The following is a 13,861-nucleotide window of genomic DNA, read 5'->3' as shown; positions in this document are numbered from 1 at the left end:
TATGTACTCTATATGATATGGAGTAACATTAAAACTAAAGGATAAAACTTTAAAAAGTTTTTCATAGATGAGTATCTTAACTTTTGTCTGCTCTAAATTACCCTTCTTAAGCTTTAAAATTCCTCACTCCTTGAAAAGGAAGTTCAGTAGGAGCTGAATAGCATTGCAACTTGAGCATTGAAAACACCAAGGTACTGTTTTCTGTGTACTCTGTTTAAAAAAAAAAAAAAAAGAAAAAAAAAAAAAAAAAAAGGAAAAAAAAGAGGAAGGTTTAGGAGATAGAACCTTTTCTTATGAAGTGTATTCATTTTTTTCAGCACAAACTATCTACGACAGAAAAGATTTTAAAGAACTTGGAGTTAAATATATGAAAAACTTAACAGGAATTCAATGAAGAAGCCTAGGCAGGGACTTGTAATTACACCAAAAAAGGTCACTGGCAACAATGGTGTGCCTCATTCCAATTAGGTTTTGTTTGTGCTTCTGCTGAATGAATAATTAACACTCTGAACTTGTACATCTATTTAGCATTAAGTCTATGACACACACTTACAAAAGGACTGAAAATCCATGCTAATAAAATGGTTATTACACCCTTGACTTCTGTGTAGTGTAAATAAAAGCTGCAATCTCAGTGGAGTTAATGGTTTAATCCCAGTTAATTTGAGGTTACTGTTTTTTTGGGTTTTGGGGAGGTCTTTTTTTGGTGCATAACCTTAGAATCACTTCCTATCACTTCTCCCAACCATCTTTACCTTTCTTGGTGATGCAATAAAACTAGTTGGCAACTGCCTTGCAGCATGAGAAGGGTATTGCAGATGATACCATCACGTCAAACAAATTTAAGCCTGTTCCTCTGTTGTTCTTTGAGCTTCATTGTCACTTTCCGTTCACCAAGTGTACTTTTTTGTTCTTCCTTTGGGGTTTGTTTGGGGAAAAATTCATGAGACACTGTGCAACCTCTCTTATCTTTTTGCTAATTGTACAACTTATTCTAGTTTGTTTAAAACAACGTTTGTTGTTGTTGTTGTTGTTTCTGGTTTTCTTTTTTTTGAGTTTTCAATATGAAAAAAAAGTTTTCCTTTTTTCCCATCAAGGATACAAAAAATAATTTCAAGAATCTTCATAAACATCTCTGTCAGTGAATTGGCAGAGTGGAAATGTTTGGTAGAAAAAAATTCAATTTTTGGAAAGACTGCAACATGCAAAGAAAGAAACTACTTTATATCCCCATTTCATTTTTAGAGAAGATTCAGACAGACATGAGGTGTTTGTCTCAATTTTTAGCTATGAACTTTAGTAAGTGAAATAAGTCTAATAATCTAACAATTACTGAATCTAAAGGTGCTTATGTGTAAGTAAGCCACTCTGATGGCCACTGAAGATCTTTGATGAGGAGAAGAAGGTCACTGCAGAGCATTACTGTAAATGTTCCACTCCTGTGCAAAGGAAAAAAAAGGAGATACAAAACCTTTCTTCTTATTATATGTCCTACTGGAACTGAGCACTGAACTGCAGCATTAGATTTTAATCAGCCAAGGGAAGGAGGAGACTTTCATAGCACCAGAGACATCTTATAAAAATGATCCACAAGGGGAATTGAATGAATATAACTTGCTTTTATATGAGAAAGCATCTCTGTTGTTTGGGGGGAAGGTGGGGGAAGAACAACAACAAACAAAAAAACCCACAACCCACACCTGCATAAGCAAATCTTCTCAATAAGATATTTATTCTTCTAGCAATGTGCTGAGATGCTCACACAGAAAAATCAAGTGCTCAATATTTGCAAGCTCAAATATATGTCTGTTTACACAAACAGACATATTTTATGTATAAACAGACATATTTTTATATATAAAATAAAATATCTGGGAGAGAAAAGCATACTTTAGTAGTAGTTGATCTGCCTGGTTTGTCAGTGAAGTAAAAAGAAAGCACAGTTAAAATAATTGATTAGTAATTTATTACAGATATATATATATTGTATAATTACCTGCAAAATACGTACAAAAGCATTATGTATTTATATTTCCACGTAGAGGGGAGGGATAGTTTGCTTTTGCAACAATGAGAAGCACCATTTTCCAATGCCAATTTGTAGCCAGGGCTTCCCAGGTAGGACACAGGAGTGCTTGCGTTCCCAGCACAAAGGCCCGATTGCAATTACCTGACAAATACTGAGTATTTTGTAAACGGATGCAAACACGGGTAGTGCCAGATGGCATTTGTGGCTTCTGTGCTCGAGGGCCTCCTGGACATCTACTGCAGGGGCTGAACACAAAATCGTTCAGGCTGGACGGCACCTCTGGTGGTCTCTAGTCCAGCTTCGTGCTCCAAAGGAAGCACTGACTTCAAGGCAGGGCTACAGGGCCTGTTACAGCTGGGTTATAAAGGGTCTTCTGATGTTAAAATTGGAATTAGTACCATGGATTTGCACACGTCTGTGTGCGTAAATGGGGGCTTTTAGAGGGGAGGGTGAAGTACGGCCAGAGGTGTTCAGTTGTTTAAATATCTGTCTAAATATCTGTTCACATGAGGGTTTACTTCAGCATACTTCAAGACATATGAGTTCCTTGTAACCCATAGCTATCCACTTGCCCTTCCCATCCATTCTCCTTATAAAAAATGCAAAGGTAAAGGTTCTTTAGTCATCTCCAGAAAAAAGTGTATTTTTTTTCCCCACTCCCAGTACAAAATTAATCTTAAATGAGTTTACCATTGTTGAAATATAATATCCAAGGAAAAGATAAGCATGTTATACTTCTACCATTATAACTCTGAAATGAAAAAAGGGGTACAAGCAGAAAAAGATGGAAGAAGTCTGTTTAATTCTTCACCATCTTTTCACCAAGACATTCTGCAGTGCAACAGGTGTAATAGAAATATTTTGCTTTTCCAGATATCCACCCAGCCCTGATAACATTGATCATAAACTTACAAACAGCCAAGAAGCAGAAAATAATATACTTTGTCGTTAGCAGATATTTGTCTGTGTTCTGTGTTCAAGAGAAAGAAAAAAGATTTGCTCCTGGTGTTTTTTTCACCTCCATTAGAAAATGCTGTGGGCACAAGTAAGGGGTGAGAGGCAAGAGCAATGGGTAAGCTCTGCAAAGGCAAAATGGGGAGGGGGTGCCACAGGCAAACTTGTTTAAATACACAATTCATCTTTCAGAAGGCTACACATTTAGTGAGTTCATTTTGTCATTCACAAAGGTGCAGCAGGGAGGCACAAAGGTTAGAGACTTTCTCTACCAAAGAGGTATTTATAAGCTTTTAAGTAAAAAGAGAGAAAAATATTTTATTAGAGGGAGGCTGCCAGGAGGGAAATTGATTCACTGGCTCTGTGTGAGAAAGTAAATATGTCCCTTTCACCTTAAATCGGTGCATCAGGCTCTGGAAAGTCCAATTATCTTGACAAAAATGATTTAACAAATAACCGAACAATAGGAGTGGAAGGGAGAAGGCGGAGGGGAGAGGCTCTGGAGGTGGGCAAAGTTACTGCAGGAATTGGGCCTTAGGCAGCAAGTGATGAAAAACTTGGAGGTGGAACAGAAGACGGTCCTGGAGGACTTTGTACTACTGGAGATTTATTTGGCAGCAGAATCCCTGTGTTTCACATTTAATAATAAGATGTATTGTTACAGTTTCTGGCTTAGAAATGAATTCTAAACCATTTCTGAAGTATAGCTGAAGGCATATCTATACATTTTAAAAAAGAAGCGGCTATTTTTTCTTAAGCTTTATTGAAGTTATAGTCTTGCCAAATTGTTCTTAAACTCCCCAACCTGAGACAGTGATTAATGGGCTGAGAACAAAGAAGGCTGTAAGTATTGTCAGTGCTAAGTGTTTCTTTGCTTTTATTTACAATTCTCTGGCTTGAAAGCTAGGCATGCTGTTGTCTTAATCAGAGCGGTAATTAAAGTGATATCTAATGATGTCTGCTTAACAAAGTCACCTGGAAGTATTCTGGATGGGCTGAGAACCATAATAGGGCTAGCTTGGGATGATTGGGTTGTGGGGGGGGACTGTGCTGCCCCAGGTGTGGCTGGGGGCAGTGGCTGGTTTGGCCATAACCCTGATGGGGGTCTGGGGCCTCTGTTTTGCTGCCTTCATGGCTACATCTCATGAAGGGTGCAGTGCTCTCTGCTGCTGCTACCAGAAAAAGTGATTGTGAGGGAGGAAGAGGGCACTAATAGTGTTTTCCTTCCTTTTTTTTTTTTTTCTTTCCTCATTCCTTCTAGTGGAAGAGGGGTGAGGAAGGTTTTCTAATAGAATTGGTTTAGAAAGTAATAAAAAGAACTAATAATTATGTTCCTAAACTGGCTGGTACCAAAATATGCAGTAAGCCCTGCAGGTGCTTTCCATCTAGCTCTGTAAAGTTTGCCTTTTCTCTTGATAATGTTCCAAAACAAAATTCCAGCTGTGTGTGTTAAACTCCAAGACTTTCCAGTTCATGGTGGGAATATGTTGCTTGAGCTGTTAAAATTCAAGTGGTTGTTTGCGTGGAGTTTCAGTTTGGTTCCCCTTTTCAGATACTCCCAACAACAAAGCTGCCATTTCAGAAATGCAGGTGGCTTCTGGGCTGGTGTGTGCACCCATAGTTGCCTTGTTTCTTTTTGTATTCTGTTGTGTGGTCTGCTAGGAGAAATTAGTAAAATAGGTGTAATAAACTTTAGAAGAACCTGACACAGAGATGGGGAAAAATAACTTGGACAAGTTTTACCAAAAGCCACCTCCTTGACAGCAAGTTATTTCCCTGCCTGCATAGGAAGATACATAAAGTAATCCTAATCATGAAAATACTATGATCAATCTTAAAAACTCAGTTTGGTTTCCTATCCCTGCTCATTCTGCCAGGAAACTGCTCCTGAATTTGCTACTCTGGTGATTAGAAATCTATTTATTCATTGGCCATTTGTAAGCAGTGTAATAAGATAGAGATGCTGCAATAACCAAAAGTATGATGTTTTCCTGAGGCCGTGAAACTGTAAAAGACATCCTGAAGTACAATTCTCTTTATTTCTAGTGCTTCATTTTGCTATATGGCTACAAAGAAGTAAACTCTCTCCTTATCAAAAGATGGTCTTTTTGATTTTGTATTGAAGTTCTTTAGAAAACTTGACTCTTATTATGCAAAATAACATATATTCTAAAACCTGAAAGTTATTGCTAGAATGAAGCTTTTGCCTTCTTAATTAATTTTTTATGTTAATATAGTTTTCTGGACTTCTACCCAACCTCCATGGACTTCATTATACAATCTAGTTGCAAGCCCGTTTTATTGCTCCCCAGCCTCCTGTGCAATTCAAATAACTCAGTCATATTTTACCATATATTAGAATAGCAGAGAATTCCTGCTGTGCTTTTTTGTAGTTTTGTGATTGTCAACATATAAGTGCCTGAAAATTAACATTTTGCATTTAGCAACATGGACAATCTGCCTATAGAATAAATGCATATTATACACTACATGTTTATTCCTCAATATCAGCAGGGCACAAATATTAAAATTTCTAGGCTTAGATCATTTTCATGCCAGTTTACCCTTCGCTTGCATTTTAAATAAATCTACTTTTTATGCTTTTGCCTTAAATTTTCATTTTAGTAAGCTATAAACCTCTGCCAAAATCTCCCTGAAGGGTAAGCAGTATGTATACCAATTCAGTCAAACTGAAGAGTTGATGAAAGTCACCAGCGAATCTGGTACACCTCAACTTCTGGAAAAAGTGAAACGCTATAAACTTGGAATATGGTCAATCAAATCTAGTTCTGCTTTTTTTATTAAAAAAAAAAAAAAAAAAAAAGAAAACTGAAACCAAAAACTTCTAGCTATGTCTAGAGGGATTTGCTTTTGATATAAAAGTACAAAATCCCTGAGAACGACATGCCGTTCCTAATAACCAAGTAAGAAATGGGGAGCTTTTTGCCGTTAATTTGTTTCTTAGTTTGCACATGCTTAGGCTTACTGATTCTGCTAGATCCAGTATTTGTTGACTATTTTAAGACTGGGAAACCATGGGTAATATCCACAATGTGCCACTGCACTGGAGGAGAACTCAGAGGACATGGGTTGGGTTATGGTGCCCACACCATCCTCTGGATGTGTCCGTCAGAGAGGTAGTGCCCAAAGTAAGAGGCGTTTGGGTGACATCAATGCCTGACCTTTGTAAAGATGAAATCCCGTCTCTTTTCAGTGTGAATACTCTATTTATAAAATGTACTTCTATGTTATAAGCCTACAGAGGGAATTGTGAGTTAACAGAGCATTTGTCTTGCCCGTATATTTGAACTTATTGTCTACTGTCTTATATACTTGGCTTTCTGTTCCTGTTCAACTTGAATGAATACGTGGAAATTTAACACTTTGTACGTGAAAGTTGCTCTTTGGAGCAAAGACCTTGTAGTGCCTCTGGAAGGTTGTTTTTTTAGGATTCTTCTCCATTTACAGTATCTCTATAAACTGTTAATGGAAACTAATGGTAAACCTCAAAATTTTGGAATAAAAGAAACCTGGAGGACTTTGATGCTCAGCATAATTTAGTGGAAAAACTGTCAGAAATATGGGCTGTAAACATGGAAAGCCAATTTTGTTGTTCTTGTGGTGACAGATACAGAATCAAATATTCTTATGTTTTCTTTATATTTTGTTGCCTGTCTGACATGAAACTTGCTTGCAAGGGGGAAAAATTCTGGAGGTATATTTATATTGGCATAGTCAGAAATACAGGTACGCTGTTCTAATCCCTGTGTTTTTTCATTTTTTTTTTGAAAGCCTGACTGCAGATGTTACTTTTCATGTTTCAAAGTCTATATGCCTTTCAGCATTTCTATGCCTTCCTTTAAACTATTCCTTAAACCGACAATTAGTTTTGATTTTTTTTTATCCTCTTTCCTAATAGTTCCTTGTGTCTCCCACCAAATTCAATAGATATTTTGTACGTTTTTTTCCGTAAAAACGAAGTTGGAAACCCTGCAGTAGCTGTGTTGCAGGTCACGTCTGGACTGCCTGATGTATGAGTAATCCCAGGTTTGATGGGGGGAAAAGCCCTGCCCAATGACAAGTGATAGGATTTACTTATTTGACTAATCACATAAGATTCATGAAAGAAATAAAGGGAAAAATGCAATCAAATGCGTTTTATGTTCCCTCAGGTTTATCAAAACATATTTATGTTTTGAAAGTCTGACTCTTTTTTGCTATTGAAATACTCTCCAGATTTTCTCTTTGCGAATAGCTATGCCTATATTTATAAAAGTAAAGAGGGGTGGTATGAGCGTTGTTTTTTTGAACCTGAGAACAAGACAGACTTTTCTCCAGCATGGATTTTGCAGTGCAGTAGGCTTTTACAGAAAGATGACTGGCACTTAATGTGTTAGCTGTGTGCAATCTCTTCGTCTTGCACTTTTGCTGGGTGTTTATTTCTAAGCAATGTGGTACTGCGCTGCCACGTCAAAGAGGCTTTACCATGTAAAAGCATAACTGTGCTACTGAACTTGTGCTAGCAAAATAAATGTCTCTTCCCTTTATTTTTAGGTATGAGCTTGTGCTTGGAGAGAATGGGGAATAAAATTTCTTAGAATGGAAAATACCTTTGTTCTGATTTCTAGGGGATGTTTTGCCAACATTTCTGGCCGTTGACCAAAGAGAATCCCTAGTCCCACAGTCAGCCTGCTCCATAGCAGAGAGAGAAGGACAGAGATTAAAAACATAGCCAGGAAAAAGCTTGAAGAGAGAAAGTAATTTGCTTTGACCTAAGCAATAAATCTACAGGGCAGTAATGACCATCTCTTGACACTCGTCGTGACATTGATCAAGTGCACTGTCCCAAGCTTTTTCCCCTCTGAACCTTGAAGGGCTTCCTGGTTGTCTGTGCCACTGCTCAAGGTACGTTGTCAAAGATCAGCTGTAAACAGATGACTAAAAGGCATCTTCTAACTTAATGTGATTGCTTACCATGGTAATTAGGAATGTCATTCTTATTTCTGTGGAGAACACAAAGTTATGTGATCCTTAAAACAAACACACAGAAAACTGAAGGCTCAGCTAACCTCTAAGATCTGATCTGAGCAAATAAACAGGAAGGGACACAGAGGGATTCAATTAATGAAACTCCATCCTTAACTCACCTGTTCAGGACTGGGTTTTACAGCAAATATTGATTGCTGTTTGGAGAACTTAAAGCAAGAGAAGAAAAGCCAGAGAGAGCTGACACTTGACCTACAGAAGTCTTCTGAACTTTTCTTTTCTCTGCCTAGCGGAATGAAGTGATGGTTTCCTCTTGTGAAGAAACTGGGTGGGTTTGTTTTTAAACTCTCAAAGACATTTTAAGGTAAGAGATTATGTGAGAGGGGAAAAAAAAATTATTCAACATGCTGAAACATCAGGTTGCTAATTCTCACTCCCTCAATGTGTGAGCAAGGTAGTTTTCAAGCTTCCAGGGCACAGTTATTTGTTAACGGGTGAAGTATTCAAAAGCATCAGTCAATTGAATTTCTGAATATTTAAAACAAACAAATAAATAAAATTAGCTTTGTAGTTTCAACTTTTACATAATGCCCTCTGGAGCCCTTATTTCTAGAAATGGCCTTTGAGAGTGGAGGGAAATATGGAAGAGCTCGTTTCCGCCTCTTGACATTACTGCATAGCTCCAGGTCCATCTCCATTCCCTCTCTGGGGGGTGGTGGACTTTTTTTTTAGCTTCCCCCAGGTTTAGATTATATTTTCTCCTCTTTGTAGGGACTCAGTAATCAGTGTTCAGGCTTACAGTTCAGTCTTGATGGGAAGTCAACACCCTGTGCCTAAACTGAGTCCTTTCTCCTGGACTTTTTTTTTTTCTTCCTTTTTTTAATGTGTTTGAATGAGTTTCTTCTGCAAACTGAGCTTTTTCGCTGGACACCCAGTTTAAACATATAGCAAGGCATGGGAACATTTAACTGTATAAACTCTGTGTAGATTTAGAAGAACTGTTTCTCAGTGGTGCTTTTGGTATTCTAGTCTATCTTTAAAAGATGTTCAGATAAATAGGGTTACTTTTTTTTTTTTAAAATGTTGGTTGAATGATTTTTCTCCCAGCTCTGACTTGTCCTCTTTCACATCAGTGTTTTGCCAGACCATGTTGTAACCCTGTGCAGATAATGTTTTATCATGAAATGCTGACAGACCCTTCATCCTGGCTGTGCTTGTATCTGCTGCTGCACTCTGAAATGCTGCTGTTATTAAACCTGCAGCAGGAATGCATAATTAGCCTCCAAAACAATCCTGCCCCTGGAATGGTATTACCTTCCTGGAAAACATGAAATAGAAAGAACTTGTCCTTCTTTGTAGATTGTCTTTCAGAAAAAATGGCATCCTAAATTGTTTTACATACACAGGAGCCATAAGCTTTTGACGTTAGCTCTTCTAATGAAATGCTTGAAAGTAGCACTTTATTGGCATTCTGGTGGAAATCAAATTGAGTCTGAATCAAAGAACATGAGTCTAATGCAATTCTTCCTTTCAGGCATGTCAGACTGAGGCATCAGGAAGCAAAATTAAAGCTTGTCTGCTGGTCCTCAGTGTGCACGGGTATGCAGACAGGATCTCTCCTCAGATGTGTAAAGAGCAACTTGCTTGAGAGAGAGGTAGCAAGTGAAAATCCTTGTTGTGAGGACCAGAGAAGTCAGTTTGCTCTCCTGCTCTGGGCTTCAGAGCCATTCTTTCATGGTCCCTGTAAAGAACCAGCACCATCAGGCAGGTTCACAAAGTGCAGGGTGGCTGTACTTCCTAGCAGTAATAAGGGGAAAATGGTCAAAAGCTATACGCATTTGTTATTTAAATGTATTATTTAATGCTAATTTTTGCTTCATGTAATGAGTTGGCATGATGAAAAAAATCTCCTGAAAGGCTGTGTAGTTTGATTCATAACTAACATCGCCATGATGTAGGGATGTGTGCAGAGGGGGAAGACAATGCAATTTGTCTTTGTTTTGTGCCGAAATTAAAATAATGCTGCTGTGAAATGCTGAAAAACTTTCTGAAGCTGCTCAAGAGTGGATTTCAAGGAGCTATAATGGGTATATCCTGATAGCCTTCGTAATCATCAATGTAAGACAAATCTGTCCTGAAAAAAGGCTTTGAAATAAAATAACAACAAACTATCCTTCAGAAGCATGTTAATAGCCAGACAGTGCTCTGTAGGCTTGATTACAAGATGCTTCAAGATGCTCATAAAGTTCAAGCAGTAGCTTGTCAAAGTGAATTTTCCTCCATGGGTATTACAGGTAAAAGCTTATTGTTTCTGTATGGAAATGTTATTTTCTTCATCTTCACTAATGTTTTTTTGGGGAGGAAACTTGGTAAACAAACTCTTTACAGAAGAGGAGCTACAGCATGTGGGCTAGGCAGAATGATAATGAATAATTCAGTATGATGGATGAATGAAATGATGGATGGGGAGAGCTGAAATTGTTAGTGATGTTTTACCTGCCATTGCCACATACTTAGATGTTTCCAGTGCTAAGTGGGATAGCAAATGTTGGCAAGCTATGTTTCCTTGATCAGGACTCTACAGGTCTAGAATAAAAGCTACATCGGGTTTTTATTTTTATTTTTCCCTTCACCGTGATGTCTAATCTCTTCCCATTCCCTTGCATTTGACACAAACAAGGATGTCTTTCAGTTACAGGACACTGGTCTGTGTGCTTGAGCTCTGGCCATTTTTTCAGTACATAACATCAAACAAAAATGGGTGTACAGCAGTCACAGAAACATCAAATACTTTTTTTTTTTTTTTTTAAGGTGGTAGAAGAGTTGCATCCCGTGAAAGCATTTGTCTGGAAACAAGGAACGTCCACCATCCTCCAAATGTCCCATTGGCCTTCTACTAGGCTGGTAGAACAGGTATGTGTGGAGCATGATTTGCTTATCTGCTTTTTTTTTTTTTTTTTTTGAGTCATCTGGGTTTTCAAACACATCTGATCTAGTGCACTGGACACTGGAAGATGTCAGAAGCGGTGATCACTATCACCACCTCCATCACTGTCAGCACATCCCCCTTTCTGCTCCAGATTCTCCTTGTATTTTGGGATGGTATCATATGGTGGCTATTCTGCAATATCTAAAGAACTTTCAGAAATGTAAATGAAGTGTCTAACATGCTTAAGTACCAAGAGCGTGGTTCAAATCCTGCTAGGGCCATATTTTTTTGTTATTAACAGTTGCTGTCACAATAAGGTCACCCGAAAACAGCATCTTTAAACTCACTTAAACTGAGAGCAAGAGAAAAAAGTTATTGATTTTTCACTAACATGGTTTAATGTATTTTGAAAGATACTGGAGGACTTTAGCTAAGATTTCTTCATATTTGCTAGATTTTTACTGAAATATACCTTTTTCCTTTTTTTTTTTTTTTTGGTGTATAATTCAGGAAGAGTATTACAACTAGCTAAGAACTTCCCTATACATCAAACTCAACATTTTCTTAGAACTTTTTATCGTGCAATCTTTTGTACTGTTAGAAGTTTAGCTCTAATCTTCCATGGGTGGAAAAAATACCTATTTAAATCAGTTGCTCTCTCAAAGTGATCAGATGTGACTGTAACTTGACTACCTGAGAAACAGTCCTCAGTAGACGGTGGACCTCAATTCTCTGTCTATCAGAAACCTGGGGTTTAACTCAGCTGGCATGGCAGGCTTTGGCTCAATTTTGTGCTTTCCTGTAGTGATAAAATCCCTCCATGAGTCCATGATACCACATTATCATGATGTTCAAAGAAGTCTGGTAAACTAAAAAGCATTGTTTTTTTTTTTCTTTCAATCCTACATACTTGTCCTATTCTCCACCTATAGGGTAATACTTTGCCTAAAAGAGGTGACTTAGAGACCATGGGGAGACATTTTGTTATTTAACATATCTGTGTGGTACTGACTCAGTATATGAATTCCCTTGTTTACTTCTGATATCGCTCAATTGTCTGATCAGTGTTTCCTGTTCGGTCTTCATCAATATGAATTATAGATTTGAGATTTGTTTTTCTTCAGATAGCCTCGAAGCCATTTTATTTTTCTGCCATGTGTCTGTTGTCATGATTGCTCATTTTCACTGTATACACTTCAACAATGTAATTAATAAGGAAACAATATATTTTTATTGTCTGAAGTATAAGGAACTTCAAACATTTCCAATTTGATGTTAATTCAGATTAAGGGGTAGAGGAGGAGAATATGACTAGTTAAAAAGAAAGCATTTGAATATTTGCAGCCTGTTCTTCAAAAAGAAGCATCAATAACACTTTCAGGTTTTGCTCCACAATAAATCATTTTGAAAGGAGCATTATTGAGGAAATTGTGATTAGACATAACAGGAAAAAGCAGAGATTCTCTGTGTAAATATCTGTCTTGTGTTATTTATTTCTCTAGCCCTATTTTTCTGTGATTCATGGCTGTTGTTAATAGGATTTCTGAACATTTAATAGAAGATATTTTTATAGTTCTGCTATCCTTCTGCACTGAGTAGTGTCTAATCTGTGCGTGCTCCCAGTGAGACCATAGAATATAGCTGTATTCACCATAGCACAGCAAAACAGGCCTTTCTTTGTGAACTTACTGGTACCTTGGCTAGGGGAATTATTTTATGATAGCTTTTACTTAAGAATACAGAATAAAGTACCTCTTTTTAATTAAACCAATACAAGATTTAACAACAGAATGTAATCTTGGCAGCGTAATTATTGCCAGTGAGAGTGCTAGCTATTAAACAACTAAATATTTTACTTAGTGCAAGCAGTGTGGCTAAGTAAGCTCTGTGTTTCCAGGAAATGCTGGAGCTCACCCCAGGTGCAGCTGCAGTGCTGAAGGTCAAGTGACTTGACATGCTTGGGCAAAGCAGTGATTCCTAAAAACCATTCCCAAAGCTCCTTCATATGGTTCTGGAGAGAAGCTTTTGTGAATTCAGGGTTCAGGCCATTTGAGCATTTGACCTGTAGTCAATAAAAGGCTTCCTGAACTTCTTCAGGATAAAGTCAGGCTATCTCCAAGCCTGGAATTGCCATATTATGCTACTACCTTTGAGTTATGGGGAAAAAGAACAGTTTGCATGATGCCCTTGTTGCATTCAGATTACCAAAAATTAGTACTTTGGATATCATTCTGAAGTCATAAAGATTGCAATTAAAAGTGAACAAAATCGTGGATCTTAAGACATTCATAGAGGTCTTAAAAACAGAGCAAGCTTACCAATATTGCTTCTCTCTGTTAATAGTATCAGTTGAATGAGTTTAATCTAAAATGTATGCTAGTCAGAAAACACAATACATCTGAGATAGATCTGAAATTAACGTGCAAAACTATTTTAAAAAACTCATTCAAACTGGCCTTGTCTGAGTTTTTTTTTTTTGCTATGTCTAATTAAAATAGCTGGCCATGTTTGTGTATTCATTTTTTGTATCCTGAGAAACAAACAAAAATAATAAAAACTGCTGAAAAATCACTCGGCTCAGCAAAAGCATGGGTAGATGAAGGAACCTGTCATAATGTTGTTGTCATTGTCTTAGCCCAAGATATGTTGATGACTGCTTTGTTCTGCTGTCAAACACTTTCTGCAAATACTGCACAGCAAAACGTTGAGAGAAAACAAGCTATGTTCAGATACTCTAATGAAATGTGAATGGAAGATGCAAGCTCCTTGCAGTCTGTTCTGACAGTTAAAATAATAGAAAAGTTTATATCTGCTTTGAAAAACAGTGCATGCTGTGCGTTAGATGACTTAAAATTTCTAAGCAGGATGTTGCAGAGGGAACATCAGTGCTTATGATTATCTGAGGCAGGGAAGTACACGCTAACCTCAGTGACATGCCACTCGATTCAAACTGAAGAAACACG

At 37.5% G+C, this 13,861-nt stretch overlaps 1 long non-coding RNA gene across 1 annotated transcript in view; it reads left to right on the top strand.

The window, feature by feature from the left end:
* Positions 1-10,791: 10,791 nt before the first annotated feature.
* LOC136786496 (uncharacterized) overlaps positions 10,792-13,861 on the top strand; it is a 94,728-nt gene continuing 91,658 nt past the window's right edge. Inside the window, exon 1 of the long non-coding RNA XR_010825345.1 lies at positions 10,792-10,882. This is a non-coding gene — a long non-coding RNA (uncharacterized lncRNA). The remainder of the gene's footprint in view (positions 10,883-13,861) is intronic.

This window comes from Anser cygnoides, chromosome 16 (assembly GCF_040182565.1).
Source record: "Anser cygnoides isolate HZ-2024a breed goose chromosome 16, Taihu_goose_T2T_genome, whole genome shotgun sequence".
Taxonomy (NCBI): Eukaryota; Metazoa; Chordata; class Aves; order Anseriformes; family Anatidae; genus Anser; species Anser cygnoides.
This window is presented reverse-complemented; position numbering and strand designations above follow the sequence as displayed.